General features: G+C 31.2%; 1 pseudogene; it reads left to right on the top strand.

The window, feature by feature from the left end:
• Positions 1-2,166: 2,166 nt before the first annotated feature.
• Positions 2,167-21,117, top strand: LOC133172858 (DBH-like monooxygenase protein 1 homolog; annotated as a pseudogene).
• Positions 21,118-22,972: the final 1,855 nt, after the last annotated feature.

Genomic DNA, 22,972 nt, shown 5'->3' with positions numbered 1-22,972 from the left:
ATGTATATCATGAATAAAATACTTCTTAAACTGAAGAGCGTGCTGTACGTATGTACAATTGCTAAAACGAGGTAAATTATTGGCAAACAAGTTGTTGAAACAAGAATATCAGCTGTCTCGTTTAAAGTCATCATTTCGTAAGTTCTATGGTCGATGCAATGACCTTGTCAGCAAATACAATTTATCTAATGCTGACAGATTTTTTCATACAAAGTGTTAGCCCATTATTTACGCACTGAGTTGTCGACGGATTTTCCCGATATTTCCCAATAATGACAAGGAGCACACGGCGGGTGTGACCGGTCGGCAGGGGATGCTCACTCGTTCATGGCACCTGATCTCACCTCTGATGTTTGGAGGTCTGTGTTTGCTCTGCTCCTATTTTGTATTGTTTGATGGACTTTTGAGCCTGAATACTGTTCGTTATCTCCATATATTTTATTGTAAGAAATGCAAATATGTGATATCACCTATTTGAATTGGTGATATCACCTATTCATATTGAATAGGTGATATCATCTATTCGAAAAGGTGATATCACTTATTCGAAAAGGTGATATCACCTGCATAGCACGAATAGGTGATATCACCTATTCATTTCCAATAGGTGATATCATCTATTCGAATAAGTGATATCACCTATTCGAATAAGTGATATCACCTATTTGAGTAGGTAATACCAGCTATTCAATTTGAATGAGTGATACCATTTATTCGAGTAGGTGATATCACCTATTCGTATAGCTGATATCACCTATTCGTATAGGTGATATCATCTATTCGAATAGGCGATATCACTAAATCGCAATAAATACCAAAACGGTGCTTTATATTTTCCTGTTTTATATTTGTATCGATATTATGCAATTAGGACCACATCGATGCAAACTACGGCCAAAATGTACGTTCCTCTCCCATTCTGGTCGTGGTTGAATGAGCAGCTCATTAAAATATTGACCAATGCGAGTACAGCATAGTCTGATGATGAACTTTGACGGGACCTTTCAATACACAATTGCAGTATATGAAACATTTCTTGTCAACTGTTGATGTCAGTTGTTGATTTCAATTGCGATGGAAACAAATATTGTCATTGGATGAACATGACGTCACAATACAAAGGCGTAAATCTTCAAAATTGTGATGTCACTTTTTATGATCAATCAGCCACGGGTAGGAGAGAGTTATATGTGGACTCCGGACCGTAGCTTGAGACGATGCTAGAACCATTACCGCCAACAAATTCTATAAAACTTGCAAGTGTGTGTCAATTTCGTTTTAGAATCTAAAAGTCGTAATCAATACTTAGCGTTTGATAGTTGTTTGTAAAATGTTGGGCGGGAATCGAGTGTGCGACGTTCTTCACAAAGAAATATAGGTATAAAGGATAGGTGTATAATTTCTTCTCTCTCTCTCTCTCCCTCTCTCTCTCTGAAAAACTTTCTTTAAATAACAAGGGGGGAAAATAGAATAATACTTGGATGAGTAACATATTGTATATTACGTTTTCAAATTATTAAGAAAATGATAACTTGTGATAGCTATATTAATCAAGAAACAGACAAGTTATTGAATGAATATCTTGAAATATTAGAAGTTGTGCAACATGATCCGAAGAACAGGTTTTTAAATAAAAATAGACATTACTCCTAAATCGGGTGATTAAAAAGAACCACAATATGATACTAGATTCAACAAGTTTCACATACTTGTCATTAGGGAGTTTCCCTAAATAATATGATGTTATCTTGGAAAAAATGAAACCAATGTAGTCATATTCTTATGAACATTCTCCTGTACTTTAAATTATTTTAATGTATGTATAGCATTCATTTGTTTCGTGGGAAAAGTTAACTTCAGATAATAAGGTATCATAATTATTTAAACATCTATCGGGATATAAATGCGAAATCAAATGCCATAAAGCTCGAAGGGCTATCTATCGATCGATCAATAGATCGATAGATAGATCGATCGATCGATTGAGAGAGAGAGAGAGAGAGAGAGAGAGAGAGAGAGAGAGAGAAAGAGAACATTGCTGACAAACTTGTCGGCGACTTTTTTATACCCTAATACATTTAAAGAGACCTCGTGATCGTCAATTAAACCTGCAGATCAATTCTTATATAAAACCCCAGTGTAAAAATTAAAAGTGACTGATTCAGGATGGCAAAAGAGTAAGTCTTACCTTTCAAATGTAGATTAGTATAATTTGATAAATGAAAAATTATTTAATTTTAAATCATTGATTTTACTCCAGCTAACTAGTTTAGATACTTAATATAGATGCTTTATACGTTTCAAGCTGTTGTTTTTATGCAGTTATCCTATAAATGGCGACTTCAGCTTGAATTATCCTACCGAATAAGCTGAGCTTTTTACTGAGGATTCAATTTTGGCATGATGAGCGAGAGTTCTGAGATCGACAAAATTTGAATATCGCTAACAATTTATTCTTTAACGGTTGTTTTAGCTATTTCTATTGGGACATTAAAAAATTGCTTCTCGTTATGCAAAAAAATATCCTCTAGACTCTAATCCTCTAGTACTTTGACCTTATTTAAATTGCCAATATGGCAACCTAGAATTTAGCCGTGAATCCATGTAACACTTCAACTAATTCGCAAAATTTTATACATGCAGTCCAAAATCTACTCTATATTGAAAAAAATGAGGTATCAGTGGAAACAAATATAGGGAGTGTCAATATTTTGTCAAATAAAGCAACTCATTAACTTAAAATGAAATACTTAATGATTATTTATTTTTGCATATTTAGAAGATCAAAGTTAACGTCAGATATTATAAACTATATGTTACTTTGATGACATGTTGTATCGAACATACTAGAAACAATATGTTATCAAAGTCTTTGCTTTGCAAATTTATTTATTTATTTAAGTATAATGATTTCTTTCCCTTCAATTTACAAGGGGATTTCTTCCAATGAATTGTTTTCAAATATGTACTCTTTTAAATAATCTGTAAGGTTTTACATGTAAGAGTATTAGTTTTTTTTTTTTTTTTTTTTTTTTTTTTTTTTTTTTTTTTTTTTTTTACAAAATACATTCTATTTCTCTGTGGAATTCTTTATAATGCATTCCTAAAAGAATTGTGTTTAAATTAAGTAAAGTACAAAGAATTTTAGGTAAAAATGAACCTTTTCTGTAAGAAATTTGTTGGAATATTGATAAAGTGATATGATTTCTTTAAAAAACTTTCTTGTTTTTGCCTGTTCATATGATTTATTTGAATTTTTAATTTTTCCTTTTACAGGATATTTATATGCATTTGCTTGCTCTTCACGTGTTCACTAAGTTTCAAGTATTTTCAATCGAAAATACCAAATGGAGATTCTGTACCACATCCCTGTAAACCGAATTATCTCTGGCATGGAGTAGGTCACAGGAATGAACAAGGGGGCGGATCAAGGAATCCTTTTGGCGAAGATTTTGATGCTGTTGGAAAGGTAATCATTTAAGACAGGAATGTATCTAATGAGGCTTTTCAAAATGTGACGGGTAGAGATTTAAAAACCTATTTCAAACCTGATTCACTTCCACTTCTCATTTCAACCGAGTTGGGCTGAAAGCAAAATCATGGCTGTAGAAATGTAAATCTTCTGTTCATCTTTAAATATCACAACAGAAAAAAGAAGAAAAAAATCAATTGACTTCAGAGCACAAAATAAACAGTGAGAGACTGCACCTCACCAAATACATTTTATCAACTAGATCTATAGAACACTATATCAGATATATCCTGTCACCTCATTCTATACAAAAGTTTTTCAAATATATTTTATCGAATGAAATTGATTTAGTGTCTAGTAAATACAGTAAATATATGTGTTGCATCGATGCTGTTCCTTGAAAATTGAAAAAAAAACAGCTTTAAAGATAAAAGTTATAAAAACTATATTATTAATATGATAACCCTGAATTAGATCTATACAGGGACCTATATACTAACGGGATAGGCAACTCCTTCAGCGCCATGTTTATTTACCCAAAACGGCACACACAACACTGCAAGTTTTTCGAACTACTTTTTTTCCCTAGTAAAAAGCTTGTTTTCTGATTAATGTAATCTGTTCTTTTTGTGTATCGGAATGGATATTTAATAAATTTAAAAGCACATGTTTTAAAATAATTTAGATATTAAGTAAACAACCATCAAAATCGGCGATTTCTCTGAAATACGACCGATCAGGGGCACGCACTGATTTTTAAATAAACGTAATTACTTCTAAGATAAGGAGTAAAAACAGCGCTAATAACAAATCTTGAATAATTTTTTGATAGATAAATTAAGATTTTATTCTGAAATATTTGATATCAAAAGAGATATATTTAATTAAAATTGACTTAGGAAATCCCGCAATTTACGAGGTATCGCGATAGTTACCTATCCCGTTAGTATATAGGTCCCTGATTTATATTTCTGCTGTTGGACCATGAATTTCTACCCAACAAAATTATCAAATTATTTTATAGATATGATAACAGACAACAGACTTACATATTCCATTCTTTGATAATAAAAGGTATACAGTGTGTTTCCATTTGCCTGATATTTATTTATTTCCAATATGGAAGATGCTAATTGCGCCCAATTATTCGATTACTTATTTTTGTATTTATATGAAACAGGATTTATTCAAAATATTCTTATACATGAGAAGAGGAAAACACTTGCTGTGGTCTTCAACTCGACATTTAGATATACAAACGACGTATTATCAACAATAGTTACTTCTATTCATGTCGACTCAGTTAAACAACATACAATAATCAATTAATTATCTTCATCAAGTTGCATAGTGCTCAGCTAATGTCTGTTTTCTATCTGTTGTGCTTTATATGTGTATAATCATGGCATTCTGTGTAATTTTTACATGGATAAAATGAACTGAAAATTCATGTATATTCATATTCGCATGTGAATTCCAAAAAATAACCTCACTGGTTTAGAATTCAACATATATTTAATCTCTAATCCCCAAAGTTAAAAAGAAATTTCAAAAACTAAACTTACATTAGAAGAATTTCAGATCATATTTTACCAAAAGTTCAATGATATAATTTTCGTTTGTTTATTTGTTTGTTTGTGTGGTTGTTTAACGTCTCTTCAGAAAATTTTGAACTCATATTGAGACGCCACCACTTGCCGGTGGAGGGATGCAAATATAGGCGTGTACTCGGCACTTATAGCCTTTAAGCAGTGGGGGGATCTTTTTCGTGCCGGCACCTACTGCATCACGGGACCCCTGTTTATACGGTCTCATCCATTGAACGGGTCTCCACTTCCCACAGTAGAGTAGGATCAATTCCTTACTCCGCAGCTCTAAAGCAAACACTCTAACCACTGCGCCACGCAGGCCTCGCTGGCAACTTTGGTATTCTTACAAATTCCAGTTGATTTTTTAAAATTATTTGCAAGTGCCCTAGGGTGCTAGCATCATAAATCCTTATGTAATATTTACATACTCTTTTAGATCCAACGAATAAAAATGGTTAGATAATTTAGATTGAAATACAACGCATTATACTTCGGCTTTATTATTTAGATTGGCTTTGATAAAAAAGGTTAATTAAAAGAAAGCAATGAGCCGTGAAAATTACCTAAATATCAAGAGTTTAATGAAGTATGTAGAATAATAATCATATTCATACAGCTTGTCCCTAAGATTGCAGACCTAAAGATTTTTTTTTCCAATTATACATTTTTCAATTATCAATCAAATTGAGAGCCTAGAGTAATATCATCCTGAATAATTTTTTTGAGTAAAAAAATAGGGAATAACTATAAGGACATGATTATTCTAGATTTAGATCTCATTATCATAATACATACAACAAATGCAGCTAAATATCCATGATAAATGGAACAGATTTTCAAAAGTGTAAATATGCTGCAAATTAATATGATAATAAAGGCCCTTCCTTAGAATATATAAGAAGTGCGAAAGGCAATATTTTTTTTTTTTATTTCGGAAGGGACACAATTGTTTTAAGAATCAGGCATGCAAACATTTGATAGTTGGTTACTTTAGGGTGAAGAGGAATGTTTTCAGAATATTCTTAACTTGCACTTTGCAATGTACTCTTTTTGTTAAAGGGCTGCTTCCAGTACTTTTTATACTTTGATTTTTTTCAAAGGTCTGTGTTTCCTCTGATCTCAGTTTTTATTGTTTCTTTTGACGTTTGAGTAGGATTATTGCTTGCTTTCTTCTTATTTCATTTCTATTGACTGCCTTGTGACAAAAATGCTCAACAACATGTATCTGCATATAATGCTTTAAATACCTCAAATATATATTTTGTATAAATACATTATTTCATTCACATTATGTATTGTACTTGTATTTACATGTACGTACAGTTTATGAAAATAAGTTATTTGTTTTAACTAACATTTGGATTTAAAATGATATTGAATGAATAATCCAGATCTCACTGACAATAAAATAATGGGGCATCGAAAAGTCAATTTTAAACAATTTGCTGGATGGCCATATGTCCTTTAGTGCCACTCCTTCGTTGAAAAAAAAAACTAAATTCAGCTTCTTGGCGACATTCGGTAACAAAAAGTAGTAGTATGAATAAAAGTATTTTCACTTAGCCATGTACTTCAATTCATAATTTATTTGATAAATTTTCGACAATAATTCTGGACAGTGTCAATCTTTACCTGCCTTCAGATGCGGTTTTGTCAACTTGTTTACCTGTATTTATTCCCTTTTTATACATATAAAAAAGATAAATAGATAAATCACACCATTGCAAATAATTATCAAAAAATATCTGTACTCAATCACTTCATAAAAATAAAATCAAGGTGACACCGAATTAGAATTTCAACAAAGTTTTGTACTTTAATGGTGCACAAAAAGTAACTAATAAAACCGCAGTGACACAGAACAGCAATTGAAAAAAAGAAAAATTTAAATATAGAATGAGTGGAATCAGGAAGGGGTAGGTGAAACCCCCTTAAAATTTCCATATGAGTATTAACAATTTGAAAACATTTGGAAATTAAAAGACGGGAGTGTGCGTAAACCGTAATCGTACACAAAACGTAAATAAAGAAATCATTGTGACACAGAAGAGAAAAAACAAAACTTTAAAGGTTTGAAAAGTAAATTGAAAATAGCATGTGAAAAACCTTCCCATAGAAATATCGATGAGATGCATTAAATTAAAAAAACAATGTTCGGATGATAAGAGTACATATTAACTCGACCCAGGATAAGAAGGCAGTGGCTTTGCATTTTAACCCGTCCCTATTTAAACTATTTTCATCACCATTTATCTAATATTATACACTCATCTAGTTTGATTTCAAAACTGTTAAATATGTTTCACATGAATCATTCAAAAACTCCAAAACCTGCCGTTTTGAATTAAAATGTTAAAGGTTGTAGTGAAGTACCTTTTGAACTTTAATAATTAAGAGAATGCATTTATTTTAACTGAAAATGTAAGACAAAAGTTTTGGTCTTCTCCATATTTTTGGGAAATATTCTCTATCTTAAGGGTACTTAACACAAACAAAAATTTGATGCATGGATTGATATACATTTTTGTCTTATTTTGATTAGAAATGACATGAATAATAAATCCCTAAAATATAAAGAAATCGCAAGTGTCCTTTGGTGCTTAGAAATGTGACTTTGTGTCGCTTTTTATATAATTTCATACAAATTTCATACAAAAATTTCCACAACTTTTTCACCTGATGACAAAATCTTGTAAAAACCTTCCACTATACCTGGCAAACATTATTCGGGTTACCAATTTAAAGATAAATTCATGAGAACTATTGCTGATTTCTGAAAAAAAGTTTGTTTGTGTCATCTATCCTTAATTTTATAATTACCAAACACAAAACCCTCACTCTGTGCATATCTTAAACGTTAAGTTATATATGTATTTAATAACATACGCTTTAAGTTTGAACAATTAGTTTTAAATTATTTTTTAAATAAACTTTATTTAATTTTTAATTTTTTTTAATTGGGGAGGGGGGGGGGTATATGGAGATAACGAACAGTATTCAAGCTCAAAAATTCATTTAATAATACAAATTATCGAGCAGAGAAAACACGGACCTGAAAAACATCAGTGGTGGGATCAGGTGCCATGGAGGAGTGAGCATCCCCTACCGACCGGTCACACCCGCTGTGTGCTCCTTGTCATGATCGGGAAATAACGGGAAAAGCCGTCGACAATTCTGTGTGTAAATAATGGCCTAACTATTAGTATGAAAAACGTCACTTGACTTAATGATAAATTTCATTTGCTAACTAAGTCATTGTATCACCCATAGAACTTACGAAATGACGACTTTAAATGAGACTGCTGATATTCTTGTTTCATCAACTTGTTTTTCAATAACTTAACTAGTTTTAGAAATTGTTCATACGTAGAGCATGCTCTTGCGTATTGAATCAAATGAGAGATATAAACCCCGTATGCAGGTGACGAAGGTATATTGCTGCATGAGTAAGGGAAACTGACTATTGAAAAGTTAAAGTCTTCATGTTTATCATAATGCTTGGTTGTTAGATTACCATTAACGTCTTTCTCTAGTAAAATATCCAAATATGAAACAGATGTGTCAGACTGTGTTGTATATTTTATTACAAGCTCACCGGTGTATGTCGTATCGAAAGTGATTTCTTCTTTTCACGTATAAGATTTTGAACAAATTCTGTTTCATATGAATACAAAAATAAGTCTGCTAATAACGGGGTGCAAACTGTACACATGGCAATTCCAATAGATTGCTGGAAGACCTGGTCTCCAAAAACCACATATAGATATTGTCAATCAGAAACTCAAGCATTTTTAATGTCAACCTGTGTATACAATCGGAATGTTTTTAATAAAATAATTTTGCAAATGACCAATGGCAAGGTAAGTAAACTTACGAGTTCCATTTTTATTGGAAAAGCAGCTGTCAATGATATCAAAAAGCCTTTAATTTATTGAATATTTCGAAATTTAAGACATGGACTCATGAGTTGTGTCGGAAGGACTCGGACGGTGACGGTAAAACCAATGGAGAAGAACTTGGTGACCCGAGCTGCATATGGCGGGAATATGCTATTCCGGATAAAAATGCAATTTCTCATCCTGGTATGAAAGCCTCTTCTTGTTTAAAATACTAGCAGTATTTTGCGATCATTTTCTCTTCTTGGAATTTATCTCAATTTGGAGCATGATAAAGCGTAATATAGTGCTACTAGATGTTACAATAAACATTTTTCATAAGCTAAACGGAATTAAGTGTTCCGTTATATTGTTGTCTCGAGATAGAAGTATGCTTCATATATCGATATAAAAGACCATGAAGGGGGACCGACCCTCTGATAAGAGAGATAACTTTCCAAATAAAATATCCTAGTATTACTCATAGTTTACTTTATCAGAGTTTAATTATACAGACCTTTGAGCAGTCAATTCGATCAAACTTAACATATGATGGAAACATTACCTTATATTTCCTTTGACTGTACTTTTCAAATTATTTTATTACATTACCTTATATTTCCTTTGACTGTACTTTTCAAATTGTTTTATTATGTTTGACAAAAAAACCCCCATTTAAATCCAGTTTTAAAACCCTTAAAAATTGAATAAGTTCTATCTTTTTAACGATCATTTTAAAAATGGTTTAATGTATCAAGCACCAAATGTAGATTTTTTATTAGTATTACATTTTTTTTCTAATGAAAAAATATTTATAAGAAAGATAACTCTTGCTAACAGATGTATTGTTTTCTTACAACTACATTTAACATTGTGATATTCTGACTTAGGAGTTTCATTGTGATTTCTAATATGAATTTAGTAGGTATAACACTGAATATTATTTTCATATACACCGCGTATTTCTATTTTAAAGTTGTGATAATAAATTATTACTCTTCCTAATCTCTGTGTTAAAAATTCTTCATATTATGATCTGACATAAAAATCATTTCTGAAAAATAAGCAGCACTTCATACCTCATACTATTTTTCATTTGATTTTGATTCTATAGCTCTTGATGAAAATCAGTATTGGGAAGTTTAAAAATTTTCGTGAAATTTGGAGCAGAGGGTCATTAGTCCTTAAGAGTTTTATAGAATTACACCAAAGGAATGAAAAAATAACATAGAATTATAGTTGAAATTTAATAAATAAGCAGTCACGAATTCAATGAGTGCTACAATTTAAAAACTTATGGATCCGTAAACTCAGAAACAATATTTCTTCAGGTTAAAGGTACACGAGAAAATCATTAATCCCAATTGACAATTAAATTTAAGAGATATTCTTGTATTAGAAAATGTTTTTACTTAAAAATTTCAGATGTTGATAAAATAAGGAACGTCTATTCATGAATAACTCTCGCAGATAAATTGTAGTTTACCAAGATTTGTTCTTTATGCAAATCATTGTTTGTCTTTATATTTTTGTGATAAGTATATGTCACATTCTTTATCTGTTATGAAATATACATTTCAGGTATGTATTATACTTGTAAGTCTTTGATTAACGATAACAATTTTTCATATAGGTGTGTGCGAACCATTCAACAGCTCACTCTGTAGGTCAAAGAACACGTGGGTACAGTGTGAACTTGAAACTTTCAAATGTGACGCCATCAACCAACCAGGTACGCTTTTTTGCAATTCATTTTATAGAACTAAAGTCATCCGATTTGCCATTGATTGGTAAGGTACAATCAGAATGTTGTAGCTTTTATGTTTTTAAAAGTTAAATTAGAAAGAAGGATTTAGAAATGTATTTATTGAAAAATCTGTCTTTCACTTTGAAACAGATTCCCGCTTTCTATATCTGATATAACCATCTGTATAGAATATAATACTCATTACTTTTAAATACAGATGCATTAATTTACCTGAGAATCTTGACATAAGATCCATTAAATCACATACATATTTTTGAATTGTATAATTTGAAACAAAATGGATACCAGCAATTAATTGTCTGGATAAGAGCATTTGAAGCACAAAAATTAGAAATAAAATATTTCCTTTTTTTTTTTTTTACTTTTGTAGGTGTTAAGAACATAACATTAAGGTATCCTGAAACCAAAGTACCTTTTTATGAAACCAGCTACTTCTGTATGACCTTTGAACTTCCTAATGATGGCGACTATCACCTGACTGCAACAAACACCTAACATTGACAATGAATACGTCATGCACCATATTATCATGTTGTAAATTTTGAATTTACTAGGGGGAGGTAAATGCAAAATTTACAACATGATAACTGTAAATTTTGCATTTACCTCCCCCTAGTAAATTCAAAATTTACAACATGATAATATTCTTCTGTATGGATGCGACGATTCAGGTGAGAGGAAAGAAAAGTTCAAAAATGTGCGAAGAAAGAAGTCATTGTTTTTGTGTTGTTTAAAAGAGAAAGAAAATTTAATATTTCTAGAATGTAGTTAATGGCATTTCTTGTTCAAGAGATCGATATTTGAAAAATTGAGTAATTGAAACCAATGTCTCTGGGATTGAAAGTGAAAGAAAGAATTTCTCTTACAAATTATAAATCTTGTTTAATTCCTTAGAGCATGTACAACATTAAATATTCTCTATAATTATCTAACTTTGCTTTGGTTAAGTCACTAATGAAACAACAGTACCTACAATATGTGGAATGGTACCCGACTCATGTCTGACTATTATTGGAGGCTGGACCGTAGGGACCCACGGAGAATGTGCTCACAAAGATGTAGGATTCCGGATCGGACAAAATGGATTTAAATCTGCAATTTTGCAGGTAAAATGATCAATCTTATATTATTTATTTTATTTGTATTAAAATTAAACTTTCATTGTTTAAATGTCCCTATATGGTGGGAAATAGAAAAACGAAATATTTTGTCATTGTTATTTCGGATTGAATTAAAGACGTTCGATTTTTTTCTCGTTTCACTCGTTTCATTCTTTCCGTAAAATGCAAAATATACATTACTGCTTAATTTATGGGGAATCAGTGGGTCGTGGACGTCTTGGGGGGGGTAGTTTTTATAAAATAAATTTGGCTCTTTCTGTCCCCATTTTCGTCAATAAATGTTAGAGTGGCTCGTAATGACACAGTAACCTCCTACTGCATATAATTCTTCAATAAAAAAAGAAATACTGCATCAGAATCAATTGCCTCAGAGACCTTTTTTGATCATGTAGACTCCCTCTTTTTTAAAAAAAAAATGCTAGTAACTGGGCTGAAGATCTAGTTCTTATTTTTCAATTCTGCTAATAAATCCATTTTGATTTAAGTGTTAATAATTCAATTTTCCTCACTTTCATCACTTTGAACTAATACATTTCTACAGAGAAATTTTTCTGTTCATTTTCCATAATATAATGGTAACTTTAGAAACCGAACTACTTTCAATGCACGTTTTGGTACGATGTTCGTCAGCAAATTGAGTCTAAAGAAGGAGATGAAAGGTCTGTGTTATAAACTAATTCTCTCTCAAACGAATGATTATGTTCCTTTCATCTTTTTAAATCAGCTTATGTGAATCTTTTAGTTCTTCCCGTGTGTTTTAGAGGAAATACTTTAATTATTTTTAAATTATACAATAAAAATTCTTGTTAAGTAGAGAAAAGAAAAATATTCAAGTAAATCATTGAGCGAGGTCATTGCTGTTAATCGTTAATGTCGTGGTTGGCAAGGAATATAACTCTGTAAAGAAGCATGTGTTTTGCATATTTTATTTACAAGTAACAATTTACATGTACATTGATTTTATCGAGAATTTTTCACTCATAAAGAGATGTCACCATATACCGGTGATGGGCTTTAAATACAGACCTTTAATCGGCACTCAGGGCCATTAGGCAGTGAGGGTTCTTTATCGTGCCAACGCCAACCGTGACACGGGGCATCGGTTTTTGAGTTGTCATCCGAAGGACCCGCAACCGTGATTCGAACACACGACTTTCCGATCACGGAGCAAGCGTTCTTCCAAATGAGCTACCGTGACAGCACATGTACATTGGATTAGTACAAATTGAAAACAAAACTATAATGTAGGTTATAAAAATTAGAATAATAAAAGGAAATTAGACTTTTTTAGAATTAGAATTAGACTTTAAGTTTTTCTTGACGTGAATATCATTCTCATATTCTCACATAATTCGTCTGCACATTCATCAACATTATACAGGGTATTAACTGTCCATCTAGTTGTACGTGTATAAAGGTGTATCGACAAGCAAGTTTTTTTCCAGATCTTTTTTAAACCTGAGGAGACCTTTTTTGATATTCCGTTTTACTCCACTTGACGTGTGCCACTGACAACAAAGCAAGTTTCTGACAACTTTATGTTGTAATGCTTTCAAAATTGCACGTGCAGATTTTCATAACTCACAAAGCTGATTACTTAGTAAATTATTATACAGGCAATATCATAACGGGAAATTCTTTATTTTTATAACATTAAAATAAAATTATACCCGTCTTGTGTACTACAAGCTTTTAGATCCGCTCCCCAGAATCGTGTAATTTTCGATATTCACGTATTTCTTACCAGCACGTAAATTTTATGCATAATTTTTTAAGTTAACTAGATGATGAGTATGTACATCATCAAAAATATCGTTTTTCACTAAAATTAAATTATAAGCATTGACTATATAAATCATTTTATTCATCGAAATATGAATCTAAAAACGAATTGCACACCTTCGGCCTTCATAAAGTGTGCCATTCGTTTAAAATTTTAGATTCATTTCTCGAGGAGTAAAATAATTTATATAGTCAATCCTACATTATATAATTTTGTTTTATAAATTTGCTGTTATAAATATGAGGGGGGAAATTCCGTTCATTTATTTATCCATCCTTATGTCCGTCTGTCTGTGATACATGCCTACCTTTTAATATATATTTTTTCAATAATATTTTAAATCACGAATCCCTATTGTGACAGGGATTATTGATGGATAAAAATACCTGTGTTGGTTCGAAATAGTTTTACTCATTATAAATGAGTTGAAGTCATCATAAAAAGAATTACCCTGAAAATGCACTGCATATTTCATTCATAATACATCAATAGTAATTTCAGATTATATAACAAATCATAAAACATCATAACATTGCGTCTGGAGAACTCAAGAGTTATTTCCCTTGATTCAGAGTTTTATAAAATACAAAGAAATACAGGTATAAGTTATAGAAACATGAATATGTGTTGAAATTATAATGAACAGGCAGTATTATTAAATTTCATATTTACAAGTCACAGAATAAAATAATAAACCTAAACTGTAATTCAAAACATAATTTTTTTATACCTATTTGTGGAGTAGAGCTGACTCCTTTTTTTGATGTCAAACAGAGCATTAATAATAAAATACACGTTGACCCTGCAATGTAAAATTTATCTCTCACTCGAAACAATCTATCATTCAGTTTATTAATTCCATAAGTTAGATGTTATAAATATTAATGAATATTAAATTGTTGTTTCATTAAAAAAAGCAAATTATGATACTCACAGTTTCTCTCAAACAGTAAGCAATAATCCTTTCTTAATGAAATGGTCATGTATAGCTATGTGCAGTCTGAAAGTGTCTTTATCGCAGGTCAGGAATTTGGAGGTAAAGTTTAGACCAATGAAGTTGAAGTAGGATGAATACTACTCATGTACCCTTATTATAGGTGTATACAATACATGTAATACCATGGGTGGATCCAAAGATTTCTTTGATTGTGTATTTTATTTCAATTAATTTATTTAAAAACCTAGTCAATTTTATTTGATGAATTGTTTTATTGATATTTTAGTTAATATTGATTAAAACACATTCTTATTGACGTTTTAGTTCTTAAAAATTTGTTTATATTCATTAATGTCAGGGACCTATATACTAACGGGATAGGCAACTCTCGCAAGTCTCGCGATATCTCGTAAGTTGCGGGATTTCGTAAGTCAATTTTAATTACATATATCTCTTTTGCTATCAAACATTTAATGATAAAATCTTAATTTATCTACCAAAAAATTATTCAAGATTTGTTATTAGCACCGTTTTTACTCCTTATCTTAGAAGTAATTACGTTTATTTAAAGATCAGTTGGTGGCCCTGATCGGCCGTATTTCCGAGAAATCGCCGATTTTGGTGGTTGTTTACTTAATATCTAAATTATTTTATAATATGTGCTTTAAAATTTATTAAATATCCATTCCAATACACAAAAAGAACAGATTACATTAATCAGAAAACAAGCTTTTTACTGGGAAAAAACGTAGTTTGAAAAATTTGCAGTGTTGTACGTGCCGTTTTGGGTAAATAAACATGGCGCTGAAGGAGTTGCCTATCCTGTTAGTATATAGGTCCCTGTTAGTGTATAATTGATTTGAATATGCTAATAATTAAAACAGCATAAAAATATCACTATTGCACTCTGAATAATAAATAATCCTCCTTGTTGATGTAGACAGGACTGTAGAAGATCTCAATTGATTTAGCTCAAAGGTCAATAATTCAAATATTACATTAAATTGTTTAAAGTTGATACAAGAATTCTCTTAGGGGTTTGGAATTAAACTTTATATCATTACAAAATTTGAATTTCAGAAGTTTCCTTTTGATACTAAAACCAAAGTGAAAAAGGACAATGTTCGAAAACTTTTCTAACTTTAGAGACTACGCGGGTATGTTAGGGCTACACCCAAATACCCTACATGCCTATATGATATGACGTCATAGTAAGCTGTATGACGTGAACTTTAGAGTTAATGATTTCTTCATATCTGTACTGAAAGTTTAAATTCAGGTCCAAGAAATAATTTAAATAATTCAAAAGCATAATATAAACTAAATCTTGTCGTTTTGGGGTGGTATAAATAGCTAAGTATTTATTGCAGGGGTTAAATACCAAACCGATGACGTCATAACTATTACTCAAATATTTGCCTAGTGAAACTTAACGTGACGCGAATTTATGTAAACAAATATATGAAATGGGAGTTTTAAAGCATATACCGTGAATGTCATGTGTGATTCATAAAGAATTAAAGATTAAGAATCAGGTACGCTAATTTATTTTTATCATGTTTTCTTAAAATGAACACAGACAGTGTTTTGAAATCCAGATCAGCCTTTCCTCTGTCGTTCTATAACAACAAAGATGCAAAAGTTCAACACTACGCCGCATACTTTGAAACATAATTTTTGTTTGTATCGAAAGCTTGTTTTCTATAATACTTGGAAAGTGCTGCTAGAATCGCGTGGTTAACTTGATCGTATGTACAAAATGTGAAAAATGTTGTAAGGTTTCGTGAGAAACTTTGGAATATTTTTTTTCTGGGTCGGGAGAGTAGGATTCTAGCAGCACTTTTCGTAACTCAGTGATGTTTTACATAATTATTTTCACAAAAAGAAATGAATTATCCCCGAGATGGTGTTGAACTTTTCACTTTTTCGTTAAGGCAATGTTTCTATTTATAGATGTCACGTGATGACGTCGTAGTGGAGAGCTTCTTTTAGCCTAGGACTCAATGACGTCTATAAATGGATGATAATAGTAAATGTTTTATCTATGGCTTTTCCGATTTATCAATGTTCAATTTTACGAAAAAAGTCTAAATTCGCCGAACAATGATCTGGGTACTGCCTTAACATACCTGCGTATTATTGATTATTAGGCGAAATGCTGAAAGGTCAAAATCAATTAGTTATACCTTCGTCTACATTATTTAGGTTTCAAATCTTTATTTTTTTTATTACGCGGGGAGGGGGCATTAATTAATTCCATTAACATTAAAGTTTCATTGGAATAATCCTGAGTGGCGATTTGACTACACGGACAGTTCCGGTATGACTCTGTATTGCACACCAAACAGACGACCAAACGACGCCACCATTATGGTAGTCGGACAGGACTATCTAGAAATTCCACCCGGGAAAGAACGCGTGGAAGTGGACGCCGTTTGCTCCTCAGAGGACACCAGAATGATTCTATCTGGTCCTGTTTATATCACTAGGTCCTTTAACCATATGCATTACTTAGGTAAGGATTGACTTGCACAGGGCACGAAATTAAGTATGTAAAATTTTTAAAACAGAGGTTACTGATATTCAATTTATATTTGCTGTTGGTAACATAATTAAATTATAAAGAAACCCTTTTTATTATATAGTTCTTATTTAGCGTTAAAATATTTGAAATTGTTGGATATATTTCATTTTGTTAAATCAAATCAGATTACATTATTCTTACTAAGGGTGTAATTATTTGGTTTTAATTGAAATCGTACATAAAGTTAATATGCAAAAACTCACTTCCTGGAAATGGTGCATCGTGCACATGAAGACATGCTATGACGTAAATGTAGTTAATTACAAAATCACATATTTGATCACAAATCAACTGACGAATGTTTAATTAAAAAGACTTTTATGGCTACTAAAATATAACTATTGATATTCAAAAACTGTAGTAGAGCGCTCGCTCCGTGATCGGGAGGTCGTGAGTTCGAATCTCGGCCGCGACAGACCTAAGTCGATAAAAAATGGGTAGCAACTGTCCCTTCGCCATGCGCTCGGCACTTTGAAGTGAAAGTTGCGGGTCCTTCGGATGAGACCTTAAAAACCGAGGCCCCGTGTCACGGCAGGCGTTGGCACGATAAAGATCCCTCACTGCTCAATGGCCCTGAGTGCCGAGTAAAGGTCAAAATTTGAAGCTCTTCACCGGTATATGGTGACGTCTCTATATGAGTGAAAAATTCTCGAATGGGACGTAAAACAATATACAATCAATCAATCAATCAAAAACTGTAAGAAGTTTATCATTTAACGAGAAAACCAGATATTTGCAATTGCAGTTTTTATGTAATTGAAGGAATAAAAACAAAACAAAACAAAAAAATGTTGAAAGATCATGACAAAGAGCCCATGGCCGGTGTAACGGGCCGTTGAAAGGGAATTTTTATTAATCCATGTCACATGATCCCATCAGTGAGGTTTTCAGTGGTCCAAGTTTGCTCTGCTCACAATCTTTACTTTTTTAAATTGGATTTGACCATGATTACTCTTCCTTTTCTTCACATTTTATTCAAAATTCATATACCTTTTTAATGTTATCCTGCTTTAAGCTTTCAGATGGATAAAAATCAATAAATTTACACATTTTCACTAAAATTTGAATTGCAGGTCGGGAAGAATACATTGACCTGTACAGGAATGGGGACAAAATTAATACCTTGACAAGCGAACCCGACTACAATTACGATCGACTCCAAATTTCAGAGTAAGGTGAAACTTTATAATAAGATACTCTTAAGAGGAAACACCATCTGCTTTCTTAAATGGATTTTTTTTCAATATAATTTTTATAATATGTTGTTAGAAGTGGACTTTGTTTCATTTTTTGAGACCGGTCATGATATTAACTCTCATTCTTTGCAATAAATATATCTCAATACATGTCGTAACTCTTACTCGATATCTGAAAATGTAAGAATATAGTGTTAACATATACATTTATAAGCAAAATCGGGAAAAGTCTTCGTATTTATACGTCTTTGGATACACGAAAACATTACATACATGTTCGGTATAAGTATGATTTACTGCCACTAGATAAAAGAACTGAAAATAAGGCATAATTGAAAAAAAAAATCGTAGACATTTTTTTTTTATGCATTAAAATTTTCTGCTCTTCTTATGTATTCACACATACTCATAATAAAGGTAATATTTATTCACTGAAAATTAAAATAAAATTCGATCGTATACGTAACTTCTTTATATAACTAAACTCGATTATTATATACGTGCAAATGCATTATCATTTTCAAGCAAAACAAACAGATGTTAATTTGTATAGAGACTTGTGAAATGGATCTGATATATAAAATCATTGGAACATTTTTAGACGAGGTACTGTATAAGATTTGGAAAAAAAAAATAGTTGTTTTTTTTTTTTTTTTTTTTTTTTTTTTTTTTTGTCAAAACATACATTATATTTTAACATATTTCTTAAAGTATATAAATGTGTTAAGGTCAAGATCTAGTAAATGAGTTTAGAGTGTATTTTTGGTGTTAGATCAATTATGACATCATGATTGATTTAAACTTACTTTTTCTCGTACTTTACAGCTATAACAGATTTATGTAGAAAATGACACATTTTCATGGAATTCAATTTAAAACCATGTCAAAAGGAACCCCGAAACCTATATTCAATTTAATATCATTTTAAAGAGGAGGTCAAGAAGATATAAAGTCGTTTCCTGAGAGACTGTGGGTAATATTGATACATTTCCTTTGTATGAGATGGAGAAAACTCCCATTTTTATACCCGCTTTTCTTCGTTTTTCATTGAAAAAGGCAGTTTTAAATATGATTTTTCGTTGAGTTTATCTAAAAATCATGTCCCGATACACCTTAATTTATTTAGCTATAATTGTAATAGATTATAAAAGGGATTTGTTTCTCAAATTTGAGAAATCTGTAGGCACTCTTCATTTACTAGATCTTGAACTTAAGTTCAATTTATTATGCTTTGGCTTGGAAAAGGCTTAATGTCTTATTGCATAAATATTGAAAGTATATTAACGTGTAAAGTCTAATTAATGTATCCTTATTTGCTTGAAAAAGGATTAAAATTTTATTGCATTAACATTTGGAGATCATTTTCAACCTATAAAAATGCACAGTTTTTCAACTAACGGGAAAAAAACATAATCTCTACGTTACCAATGCTTACTTTTTAAGAGATTATTATGCATATTCACGTGTTTACCATATACCCAAGTTACATGAAGTTAAAAGTAAAGAAACCATGACATTATGTACAGACGTTTGATAAATATCAACGAAGAACCACGTACACCAATTACTCAAAAATTTTATAACCTATGTTATTGTCTGTAACTTAGGTATTAACTTGGCCTTTCTCATATTTTTTTTAATCTTATCAGAAAAATATTACGTGCATTGCTTCTATAACTGTATAGTTATTTTGACAGTAAGTGTAGATTTTAAATGATAGTTACTCTCGGATACTTTATTATTTAAATACCTTATATTCTTTTTTATTCATTGCACATTTTTCGATCATAATTGCTTCTTAATTCCCCCGCCGCTTCACCTCCTTTCACAGTTTATTTTAATAAACTGATAACCTTACTTGCTGATTGCAGTATAGATACAATTTGAATATTAAAAAAAGGAAAATAAACATGACAATTGCAAGACTTTTAACTTTAACAAAAACATCATTTTTTGAACCTTTTATCAGAGCTAGTCTGGAGTCACGAATGTATCCTTTTCGTTTTTTATCCTAAACAGTATAAGAATAATTTATCATTACACAAAGTCTTTTTTTTTTTGTTTTAAATTGTCTGTACAATTGTCCTCTTTCCTGTACAAATTTCCGAAAAATGAGAAATATGTAAACATTATATATTGATAGGTACGGATATTCCATCGAGGTTTTGCCAGGAGATGAACTCAGAACAAAATGTGTGTTCAAATCATCGTCAAAATCCTTTACTACTTTAAAAGGCGATGTTACTTCCGACGAGATGTGCTACGGTTTTCTTACAGTTCATCCTATGAAAAACATAAGATATCCGTACTGTTTAAGCTGGAGAGGTCTTTCTAAGATACAATTACATTTATATCCATTCATCAATGGCTGCGATACAAAGACTTTCTTAAATGTCTCGTATCCCTATATGGCGGATATTTACCTTAAAATTGATCAGAAGTGTTTTCCATTATCCATGTGCTTAGGAGAATGCAAAGAAGTAGTCAAAGAAATTAAACTTCATCCCTGCTTACAGGGTGATATTGGAAAAAAACTCAAATTGTCGGCCATACAATCGGGGGATGTCAAAGCTCTTTACTTTTACTCTAAGATAGAGTCATGTGACCTGGAAATGCTGCAAGAAGACAGGTTGAATCAGACGAAAGGAAACACAAATAATGGTTCACAATTTTTTCCACATTTCTTGATTTTGGTTTCATTGCTTTTTTTAATGTTCATATAATCATTAAGCTTGTCATGAAGCAGGAAAAAAAAAGAGGTGAAGCTTTAAATTGTTTATTGCCATCAAATACAAGTGATCGTATATCATTAAAATCGAACTTTCATTGCATTTACCATCTGAAAAAATTGAACATATTATAGCTTTGTGTTTTGTCATATATACATATGCAGAAACTTATAATGTTATTAAATCAATGTAATGAACAGTGTAAAACACTATTTCACGTAACCTTTCTTATATATATTTTTTTAAAACACGGGATGTAGAAGTTCTTTTTAAGCAAACAAATATTTAATATGTACTCTCCATCAATGACATCTTATAGCTAATATCTAGACATGCCTTACATATACTCAAACCTGAAACTCTTCATCAAGCATTTACATGTAGTCCTTTGTTAAGATATCACAATTTTCAGGTATTACAATGTTTTTGAGTTTTGTTGATCCAGGACTAAAGGTCATTTCGCAGTCTGCGGTAATGTCTGTATTTGATATATACCGAATACCGTTCTCTATGAACAAATATCAGACAGTTTGAGATCCATTAGAGTCAAAATTGTCTGACTTTTTTTTTCATATAGAATTGTATGGTGCATATGTCGTACTTAAAAATTGCTCTGACATTGATTTACCTAAGACAATCCGATATTATAACAAAAGACAAGATACATGTATTAAAACCACTGAAGCAGTTTTTTTCAAGAGTGGAGGCTTAAATTAAAAGTTCTCAGTATTTAGGGAATCGACTTCACTATAGTTGGTATTTGAAATAAATTGGTAAGTTTGATACGGACAGTGGGGAAAAATATTTTCTTTTTTCAAAACATACACGGAGCTTAAAGCAATGCATCGGATTGTGATACAGACAATATAGAGAATGATTTGGAATGACAAGGAAAATGCAGATGTGAACTTTGATTTGAACAACCACAGAATGTAGAGCAGATGCTGAAGGTATATTATGTCATTCCATTTTTTTCTGTGTTCAGCATCTCAATGTGCCTTGATTTTTGACACCCACACACAGAGAAAAAATCAGCAATTCAGGAATTGATAATTATGATCAAAAACTTTAGAATTCTGTCAATTTCTTTCCAAACTTGTAGGAATCTGAGAAATGAAATAATTAAATATCATATACTACTAGATTTTTCAAAGGCATCAATCTTTCTAAGGTATCTATCTTTGGAATAATGAAATCAAAGTCTTTGAACGTTGTTCTGTATACGTCTGTAAAGTTTGTATCTTATTTTTCGGCTTGTTATTTTTTTCAATAGGAAGATAGGGTTTTGAAAAATAAGTTGATGCTAAACAGAGAAAAAAAAATTAAGTGGTCCTATTTTGAACTACAGACACTGAAAATAAAAATTAAAGAGATTGCATGTGTAGTAATGAATAATTTTGCAAGGTAACTAGGAGTAAAACTTTCCTATGGTTAAAATGAAAGATTTACAAGCCAACTCTGTTTATACTGGTAATATACTTCCGATCATATTTATTCAACACAGATATTGGAATTTGTCACATATGGTGAACACTTAATGATTGATTAATTGATTGTACTTGTATATTTCTTTAGGATATAAGTACTGAGACAGTCTAATATTACATCTAATATCAGACTGCTCACTAATATCGGATGCCACAGATAAATGTTTAAGACTGCAAGGAAAGGAATGACGTCACAGCAACAGTTTAAATTTATACATATGTAGTTTCTTTCAATTCCAATTTCCCCTTTTTCGAAATCCATATCAAGTTCAGACGTTTTCTTATATACGAAGCACATTTTTGTCATATAAATACTTGAGAATAATTCTGAAGAGAATTAATTTCCTAAAACCATAAACAAAGGGTAATATAAATGTACTCAAGGCGGATCAAAGAATACTCTATACCCGGTCAAAAACAAATAAACACTT

Source organism: Saccostrea echinata, unplaced genomic scaffold, assembly GCF_033153115.1.
Source record: "Saccostrea echinata isolate AGI-Se365-2 ecotype Australia unplaced genomic scaffold, CSIRO_AGI_Sech_v1 ptg000055l, whole genome shotgun sequence".
NCBI classification, from domain to species: Eukaryota; Metazoa; Mollusca; class Bivalvia; order Ostreida; family Ostreidae; genus Saccostrea; species Saccostrea echinata.
Note: the sequence above shows the minus strand (reverse complement) of the source record. Positions and strands in the feature narration are given on the sequence as shown.